Raw genomic sequence first — 9872 nt, forward strand, 5'->3', positions numbered from 1 at the left:
CAAAATAAAATAAAGTTCCCTTATTTTTCATATTCACCAAAACATTTTTGTCACTCATTACTGTTGGTGAGAGACAGATACTGAGATTTACCTGCAGTATATGTCCTAATTCCAATGAAGGCCACCTTAAATCACAACACTGATGGAGAGGAGATTTTAAGTTGGTAGATTTTAAATTTAATGAATTTTTAAATTAAAAATGCACTTGCCATGAAAGTGGAATGGTGAGAGGGAGGGAATCTTGGGTCATTAGTGGAGGGACGTTGACACTGTCAGTGGGTTTAGAGTTGGAACACTGCATGCTGACAACTCTGTTATTAACAACTTTGCAAATCACAGTGCTTAAAGTTTAAAAATTGTTCGATTAAAAAATAAAATCGGGTTGAGGTTGCTCAGTTGTTACTGGCTCTGTGAACTTTGGCAAGTGATTTAATTTCTTGGATTACTCATTTGTAAAATAAGCATGGACATCTAATTACAGATTTGTGAAGATCAAATGAGATACTGCATGTAAAACATTCAGCACCATCTATAGTGAGCTCTAGATAAAAGAAAGGCAGCTAGCCTCAGATTATTATTGTCATCACCACTCTTTTTTAGAAGGGATTTGTGAACAGCCATGAAGCTTCATGCTTTTAAAACCTTCTAAGAGTGATTCGTCCACAGTTCATTCCATCTTTGTAAAAGTCAGGTAAGGATTGCTTTCTATAAAACCCAGGAAATATTTACCCCTCTTGTGCCATGATAAAATCCAATAAGACAACCAGACTCACAATCAGGTCAAGAATTTCTTTCAGGGCTGGAGCAATAGCACAGCAGTAGGGCATTTGCCTTGCACACAGCTGACCCAAGATGGACCTGGGTTCAATCCTCAGTGTCCCATATGGTCCCCCAAGCCAGGAGCGATTTCTGAGTGCATAGCCAGGAGTAACCCCTGAGTATCACTGGATGTGGCCCATAAACCAAACCAAAACAAAACAAAAAGAATTTGTCTTTCATAATTCAACTATGCAGTTTAGTAACTATCACATCTCATAGTGTCTTAAATTCTAAATATACTGAGAGATATGAAAGGGGAACAGAAGACAGAGGTAAAAAAAAATCACCTTATTAACTATGATAAAAGAAAATAATTTAGTATAATTTTTCGATTAATATTTATTTAAACACCTTGATTACAAATATGATTGTAGTTGGGTTTCAGTCCTGTAAAGAACACCCCTTTCACCAGTGCCACATTCCCATCACCAATAATGTCCCAAATCTCCCTCCTCCCCACCCCACCCCCGCCTGTACTCTAGACAGGCTTTCTACTTCCCTCATTCATTCACTTTGTTATGATAGTTCTCAATGTAATTATTTCTCTAACTGCAGTCATCACTCTTTGTGGTGAGCTTCATGTCGTGAGCTGGACTTTCCAGCCCTCCTCTCTGCTTGCTAGGTCTCTGGAATTGGGCAGACTAACTAACTGTCTTATCCTATTTCTGATTACACAGAACGGACAGTATTATGTGAGGGTTTATGCAGGGAGGAGAGCAGAAGCTTCTGCATGGAGGAAGAAAGGTGAACAGAGGATTAAACCAGTTCATTCTTCCAGCATTTAGTGCACATCAAAATTACTCAACATCCCTTGGGGGAACAGACATATCAATGGATGTATAAATGGGTTGATAGAACGATAGAAAAGTGATATCTTTCTAAAATGATTATCTTTCTATCATCTTAACCTTTTGGCTCTTAAATAAGAAATTCACAATTTGATTATGCCAATAAGATTACTCATTTCGCATATGTGTTATTCCACACTTTTGAGAAAACCAAAGTTTTTTGATTTATTCCTTTATTTTGAAAAGTTTTCAATGAGGGGCTGGAAAGATAGTAGAGGGGTTAAGAAACTTGCCTTGCTCTGATCAACATCAGTTCAACAACTGACACGTTACATGATTCTCTAAATAACTTTAGAAGCGATCCCTGAAAAAAAAATAAGAAGTGATCCCTGAGAGAAGACAGAGCCAGGAATACATCCTCAAGACTGCTTGGTATCCACCCCCCCCAAAAGTAATAATAATCATTCAGCTCAAGGAGTTTATCACTGAATGAATCTATCTGATTTTTGCAGACTCTGGAAACATTTACATATTCCTATTCTGCATAATTAGGTAGAAAATTTAAGTCAGGGTCTTTTCATTTATATAATTACTTTATTATGACTTTTCCAATATTGTTTGTGAAAATACCCTCCTTACGCTGAAAAAGCACTTTCTTTCTTAGGTATCTTTAGTAGAGTGATTGAAAAGCATTATATATGCATATATGTGAATGACAGAGATTAACTTGACTTTTTCTAACTAGTAATGTCTGCATGAAGTTGGTTCACATGCTGGTGGAAGCATAATACAGCGGTCTGGTTTTGTCTGTCTGTAAAATTGGACCTAATTGATTATTTGTGCTGAGTTTGTATTGCAAGAAAAATAAAGACTTAAATATTTCTTGACAGATGGTTGTTACAGCAAAAGGCTTTATTCCATTCATTTTGCAAGCAGGTTGAAATTGTACTAAAGAACTCCTTATATCTGTCCATTTCCACAAATCCAAGAATAGATCTGAGTCTTTTTAAAATATGGATTTAGACCAAAATATCCCCCTAAGACTCCTGTCTGCAAATCCTGCTTTTTAGAGAATTCCAAACACTAACTCTTCTAGCTTTCCCCAGCTAGATGCTGTTTCCTGAGTTTTTTAAAATAGTTTTCTTAGGCCAGGATTTTTTTTTTTTTTTTTAGTTTTTGGGCCACACCTGGTGACGCTCAGGGGTTACTCCTGGCTATGCGCTCAGAAGTCGCTTCTGGCTATGGGACACCAGGGGATCAAACTGCGGTCCGTTCTAGGCTAGTGCAGGCAAGGCAGGCACCCTACCTCTAGCGCCACCGTGCAGGCCCCAGGCCAGGATTTTTTGATTTTTCAGTTCTAAATACTACCAGATTCCTTTTTTGTTAGGTGAAGATTAGCTTTTGAGGGGCAGTCCTCAGAGCTTACTGCTGTCTCTGTGTTCAATATCATTACCAGGAATGATCAAAGGAAATCTGTAGTACCTATGAACAAAGTGGCGTTAGCTGTATAAAAGGGAAGTGCCTTATACTTATGCTATCTCTCTATCTCTGAGTAGTTAGCTTTAAACTCCATTCTCTACCCAATTGCAACTTCTCAAGGTGATTGCTAATATTACAAATTGCTATTTTTATTATCGTGACTATAAAAATACTGTTTGAACCATCCACATTGTGTACTGAAGGCATTCCTATATCAGATCTTCTGACAAGTTTTATTTATTGGTTTTGGTCTCATACCAAGCTCATGGCTTACTCTTGACTCTGTGCTCAAGGATCACTCTTGATGAAGCTCAGGAGACAGTATATGGTGCTGAGTATTGAACCCCACAATAGTTCCTGCTGTACTATTCTCCAGCCCAAAGACACAGACATTTTGAGACAAATTTATAAACAGATTCTTTTTCATGACTGTAAATTGCCTTAGGACCAGTTAGTGTTCTCTCAATTCATATGCAAAACTCCAGTTAGGAAGATGGCTCAAAGGGTTGAAGCACAGCTTTGCATGCAGAACAAGAGTCATTCTCAGGAGCACAAGTTCCTTCCTAAGTACTGAGATGGGAATAGTTCCCTGTACTATTGGCAACAGCTAATAAACCAAAAAAAATAAAAATAAAAATAAAAAGCAACCCCCCAGAAAATAAATTAAATAACTGTGAAAAGAAAGATGTCAGTAACAAGGCTGGTAGCTAGCTAGTACACTATGCATGGCATGGGCTTGATTCCTTCCATTGAACTGTTACCAGTTTACTGAGAATTGGTAGAAATGGCCTCTGGGTTTCTGGCATGGGGCACTATTTGGTACCCCTCCCCTCAAAGAAAAGGAAATGTCACAATAGAACTGAGAGTGGAACCACAAGTCAAGGAATTCAGGTTGAGCTTCTAGAAAGATTGTGGCTCAGCCGCCAACTTTATTTTAGGACTTTGGACCCACCCCACATATGATAATATAGATACTAAGTTATTACCCCACCCCCATTCTTCCTGTGTAATCTTACCTACAAGAAAGACCTGCCCATTTCTGGGCTGGGTCTTTAGTTGGTAACAAAAATGTTTGGCCTCAGGAGCTGAGATGGGATTTGCTTGGATGGAGAAGAAGCAGGAGGAGAGATGGCTGAAAGATAAGTTGGAATGCAGGACTGAATAAGGATCCAGAGTAAATGGTTATGGTAGGCCACACATGTTGGCCAGGGCCTGAATAAAGATGATATACCCTAAAGCCTGCCTGTGAGTTTTCTACCCGCTGCTATTCTGATACCTGCTGACCCACCAGCTGCAGGGAATTGGATACACATGGTCCTGGACTGGAGGAGAAAGGCCTCCCATTACCATCCATCACCATCCACCATCATTCAAGCACATCCAAAGGGCAATAATGCAACACTAAGTTTGTATTTTTGGTTTTCTTTTTTTTTTTCTTTTCTGGGGATAGAGGTAGGGTCACACCCTGCAATGCTCAGGGCTTACTCCTGGCTCTGCTCTATAGAATCATTTTTAGCAGGACTCAGGGGACCATATGTAGTGCTGGAGATTGAAACCAGATTGACTGTTTGCAAGGCAAATGTCTTACCCACTGTACTACTTCTCCAAAACCTAAACTGGTTTCTAAAGCGATGGTGTTGTCCTTCCTGATTCATTCTGAAATATAAAGACATAGAAGTGACATCACCGGGGCCGGGCGGTGGCGCTGGAGGTAAGGTGCCTGCCTTGCCTGCGCTAGCCTAGGACGGACCGCGGTTCAATCCCCCGGCGTCCCATATGGTCCCCCAAGAAGCCAGGAGCAACTTCTGAGCGCATAGCCAGGAGTAACCCCTGAGCGTCACAGGGTGTGGCCCAAAAACCAAAAAAAAAAAAAAAAAGAAATGACATCACCTATTTCTTTTTTTTTTTCTTTTTTTTTTTTTTTTTTGGTTTTTGGGCCACACCCGGTGATGCTCAGGGGTTACTCCTGGCTATGCGCTCAGAAGTCGCTCCTGGCTTGGGGGACCATATGGGACGCCGGGGGATCGAACCGTGGTCCGTCCTAGGGTAGCGCAGGTAAGGCAGGCACCTTACCTTTAGCGCCACCGCCCGGCCCCACATCACCTATTTCTTAAGTGGTGAAACCTACACCTTCTGGAAGAAATAAAGGCCATCCTCATGAACTTTGTAAAACTCAAAAACAAATACAAAAACAACAACAACAACAACAACAAAAACCAATCACTTTCAATAAGAGAAAGGGGAGTTCAATAAGAGAAAGGGGAGTTCTGAATGACAGCAGGCTCATGCCAGCTCTCCTCTTCAGAAGTTTCAGAGAAAAGAGTGGGTTTTAGGATAGAGTACAATTTTCAAATAGAACCAGGGGACACATGCAGGCACCAAACATGGACTATGGGATGTGAAAAGGCTATTTGTATTTAGAAAATTAGCAGCGTCTTTTCTAAGTTAGAAAATTATGTTCGGATGCAAAATAATTAGGTTCCTACTTTGTCCAGTAGAATTTTTTGACTAGGATACCTTTGTAAACCTTGCCCAGGTCACATTATACAGAAAGTACATTGTGCTTCTGGACTGAACTATATTCAATCCTGCCTTAGGGTTCAATCAGAGAAGCAGAGAGCTATGAGAAGAAGTCTTTTTTTTTTTTTTTTGTGGTTTTTGGGTCACACCCGGCAGTGCTCAGGGGTTATTCCTGGCTCCAGGCTCAGAAATTGCTCCTGGCAGGCACGGGGGACCATATGGGGCACCGGGATTCGAACCGATGACCTCCTGCATGAAAGGCAAACGCCTTACCTCCATGCTATAGTCTTATACAATTGTGGAGTTGATTATTTTGTGTGTGTTTTTGGGATTTTGTTTGTTTGTGGTTTTGACCACACCCTATAGTGCTCAGGAGTTGCTCTTAGTTCTGCGCTCAACAATCACTCTAGGCAGGCTCTGGGGACCATGTGGGATGCTGGAGATCAAACCTAAGTTGGCCACATTCAAGGCAAATGCCCTACCTGCTGTGCTATCATTCCAGCTCCTGGTTAAACCTTCTTGGTGAAGCTGTTCTGAATGTGCCCAACAGTGAGGAAGGGCAGATGGACATGGGATGGACAAAGTAAGGACAAACTGGACTTCTTTAGCATGTCTTAGCATCTGCACTGCTTTCCCACTGTTGTGACCTCCCAATTTCAGCGAGTAGTGCCCGGCAGGTGCCCTGCCTGAGAAGCTGGAGCCCAAGTTCATAGAACTATCCCATGCAGTAAGCTCAAAAGTGGGAAAGACAGACGGTCAGTCCAAGACTACAGGAGCTATAGTGGGGTTTCGGTTTGTCTCCTTGTCAGCTGACTTTACAGTAAAGCTTTTCTTTCTTTGAAATTTGGTGCCATACTCTTGGCTTCTGTACCTTTGGTGCAGTGAATTCCTACTTGGCAACACTGCCAGGGACAAAATACACAGCAAAGTATAAGTAGGACCCCAGTTCCTCCTCCAAGAATGGTGGAAGATGTTGCTCTGCAGTTTAGGAAGAGATGGGATCATCTCCAAAATCTGTTCAAAGTTTAAAATGACTGGAGTTGAATGTCTTCCATGTCCTATTAAAAAACTACCCTGTGTCTTTTTCTTGATCATTTTCAATAAGATTCATGCTTTAAGGGTGCTAGTAATAGCAAGGGACATAAATTTTGAGAACCATAGAAAGATACATGAAGGAATGAAGAGAGGAAAGGAAAGATGAAGAAAGTGAAGGACAAAAAGAAAATGAAGGAGGAAGAGAGGAAGGCAGAAAGGAAGAAAGGGAATAAGGGAACGAGTAAGGGATAGAGGTGTCAGCATCCATGATGTAAAGAAGACTGTTAAGGCAGAAGGAAGGGATTTTAGGAAAAGTAACTCTTGATGACTTGGATGTCTTTTATAGTGTTTAAGAATATTACTTTTGGGGCCGGGTAGGTGGCGCTGGAGGTAAGGTGTCTGCCTTGCAAGCGCTAGCCAAGGAAGGACCGCGGGTTCGATCCCCCGGCGTCCCATATGGTCCCCCCAAGCCAGGGGGGATTTCTGAGCACATAGCCAGGAGTAACCCCTGAGCGTCAAACGGGTGTGGCCCAAAAACCAAAAAAAAAAAAAAAAAAAAGAATATTACTTTTGGGGCTGGAGAGATAGCATGGAGGTAAGGCATTTGCTTTTCATGCAGAAGGACGGTGGTTTAAATTCCGGCATCCCCTATGGTCCTGAGTCTGCCAGGGGCGATTTCTGAGCGTAAAGCCAGGAGGCACCCCTGAGCACTGCCAGTTGTAATCCAAAAACCAAAAAAAAAAAAAAAAAAAAAATTCCAAAAACAAAGAATATTACTTTTGGTTGCTTCTGCTTTTAAAAAATATATAACTGAACCATGCAGATTCCAGAGATATGCAAAGGGGGTGATGTTCAGTTTGTTCATTCAGGAGACTGTTCTACCAGGGAAGTGTTTGTATCCATCTTCCCAGTATGGGAGATCTATGAAATGAGTCAAAGAATCAAAGGAATTCGGTGATGTCAGAGATACACAGAACTAAAGGAATTTAGTAGGAAATTCATAGGATTGTGGGAAATCGGCCAGATTAGGGGTGATGAGTTGCTTCTTCCATACTTGGGTAAACTAGTGGAGCACTTTGTACAGATAAATGTTCTATCTTCTTAATACTCATAAAATTGAACAGGATGCCTCTTTTGGGGAACAGTAAACTGCACTACACATCATCATCCTGCCTTGTAGTCAAATGTCTCAACCTGAAACATTTCAAAGCATTGTTCCTATCACATTTTCTATATTTGTAAATATGGCGAATAAATTTATGGTCCCATTTCCCATAGCCATTGCCCTGTAAGCAACAACCCAGCTTTACAGCTTCCCCACTAATCTCAGAAGAGATGCAAGCCACACTGCTAGCTTACAGTATGCTGGTCTTTGAGCTAAAAATTCTGGGGTGCCCTTGACAGGAGGTGCCTAGTCCTCGCTCTGCTGAAGCCCTAGCAGTCACTGCCACACCCCACAGTCATTGCCATGCAAACTATACAAACAGCCCAATTTCACTGCTTTACTATTAATTTCTGCAAAGACACCAAGCATTCTAGGTATACCATAGTTTTCAGACTGGAAACTCAGGTCTTCTCAGAGTGGAGGGCAGACACCCCCCATACTGCTGGAAATAGCAGCAGCCACACCCACATCCCAATAGCCATTGCCATGTAAATAAAAGTCCAGCTTCACAGCTTCACGACTAATCTTGGAAGAGACGAAAGCCCGTTAAGCTGCTTAAACTTATTGACCCCGTTCTACAGATATCAGAATTGGGGCCATAATTGGGGCCACACATCATCTCCAAATTCCATAATACTGACAGCTGGGGGCAGCACAACAAATTAGATGAAAAAGTAGTAAAGAAGCTGACAAAGCTCGATAAATAAAAGCACAGAAGACTCAAATACCAACAAATAGCTCAGTGAATCCTAAGACAATGGTTTTAATGGGCTCATGGTAAGATACAACAATGTTCACAAATTTTATTTTATTTTATTTTTATTTTTTTTTGGTTTTTGGGCCACACCCGGTTATGCTTAGGGGTTACTACTGGCTATGTGCTCAGAAGTTGCTCCTGGCATGGGGGACCATATGGGACACTGGGGGATCAAACTGCGGTCCGTCCAAGGCTAGCGCTGGCAAGGCAGGCACCTTACCTTTAGCGCCACCGCCCGGCCCCCCAATTTTATTTTATTGAATTATTTGTTGATGATTCCATTAGCCATTTTGTTCTAAAAAAGCAACATAAATTATTTTGTGTCTGTTTAGTGGGCAGGCTTGGAAAGAAAATGGAAAACCTGGGACAAGGGTGGAGAGAACGTCCTACTGGTATGGGATTGTGTTGAAATATGAGATGCCCTAAACAACTGTGTTATGAACAACTTTATAAACCATATTGTTTAAATAAATTTCAAAATAAATGAATAAAATGGATAATTTTCTACTGTTTCTTTCAAATTATTTGGCTATAAGTTAGGAAAACTACCATTCATAACATTATCTTTTTTTGATCTCCATATTTTAAATGGAATAAAATTTTACCAATATGATTTTAAAATTGGAGCAGTAACTACAAGATAAAAGGTGTTTATTTGTATCAGTTAATTTTATTTTTTCTCTCTCCCTATCAAGGGAAGGTGTGAACACAGTCCCCCATTACCACAAATTATGCAGTCGAGTTTCCCACATTTGGAGAAATCAGGATGAGCCTCATACTGGGGAAACCACCTTCACGATCATGGTATCTCCCCTGCGAAATAAGTATGAGATAATTTTCTAACTCTAAATATGAGATTACTTGCCCCTAGAATTAGTTTTTACATTTGTATCCTCATAGGAAAGGAAACATATAAGTGGAAAGTAGTTTACTAAAATTGTTCAAAAATCATCTCCCTCTGTAACAGGCAATGGCTTTTCAAATATTCCCAAAGAAAATCAGCAAAAAGCAACAAAATGAAGTTCGTAATGGAGGTTGAAATTGCTTAGTTGGAGCATTTCTTTCTCATTGAATAGATCACACAAAGGGGGTGAGATTGTGTCCAGCATGGAATTTTAAATTGTGAGTGTACAGGCAATTTCAGAAAGTCAATCTTTCTATACTTCCAAAGTGAAATTTAGACAAAGAAAGAGAAGAGACCCATTTCCTGGACATACAAACTGTCTCTTTCACTGGAATTCTAAGATATATGTAGTCCTATCACTAGGCTTTCTGGAATATTAGTTGAAGTCTTTCCCAAACTATTAAG

General features: G+C 40.7%; 1 pseudogene; it reads right to left on the reverse strand.

The window, feature by feature from the left end:
* Positions 1 to 9254: 9254 nt before the first annotated feature.
* LOC126019510 (uncharacterized) lies at positions 9255 to 9391 on the reverse strand (annotated as a pseudogene).
* Positions 9392 to 9872: the final 481 nt, after the last annotated feature.

This window comes from Suncus etruscus, chromosome 9, assembly GCF_024139225.1.
Source record: "Suncus etruscus isolate mSunEtr1 chromosome 9, mSunEtr1.pri.cur, whole genome shotgun sequence".
Taxonomy (NCBI): Eukaryota; Metazoa; Chordata; class Mammalia; order Eulipotyphla; family Soricidae; genus Suncus; species Suncus etruscus.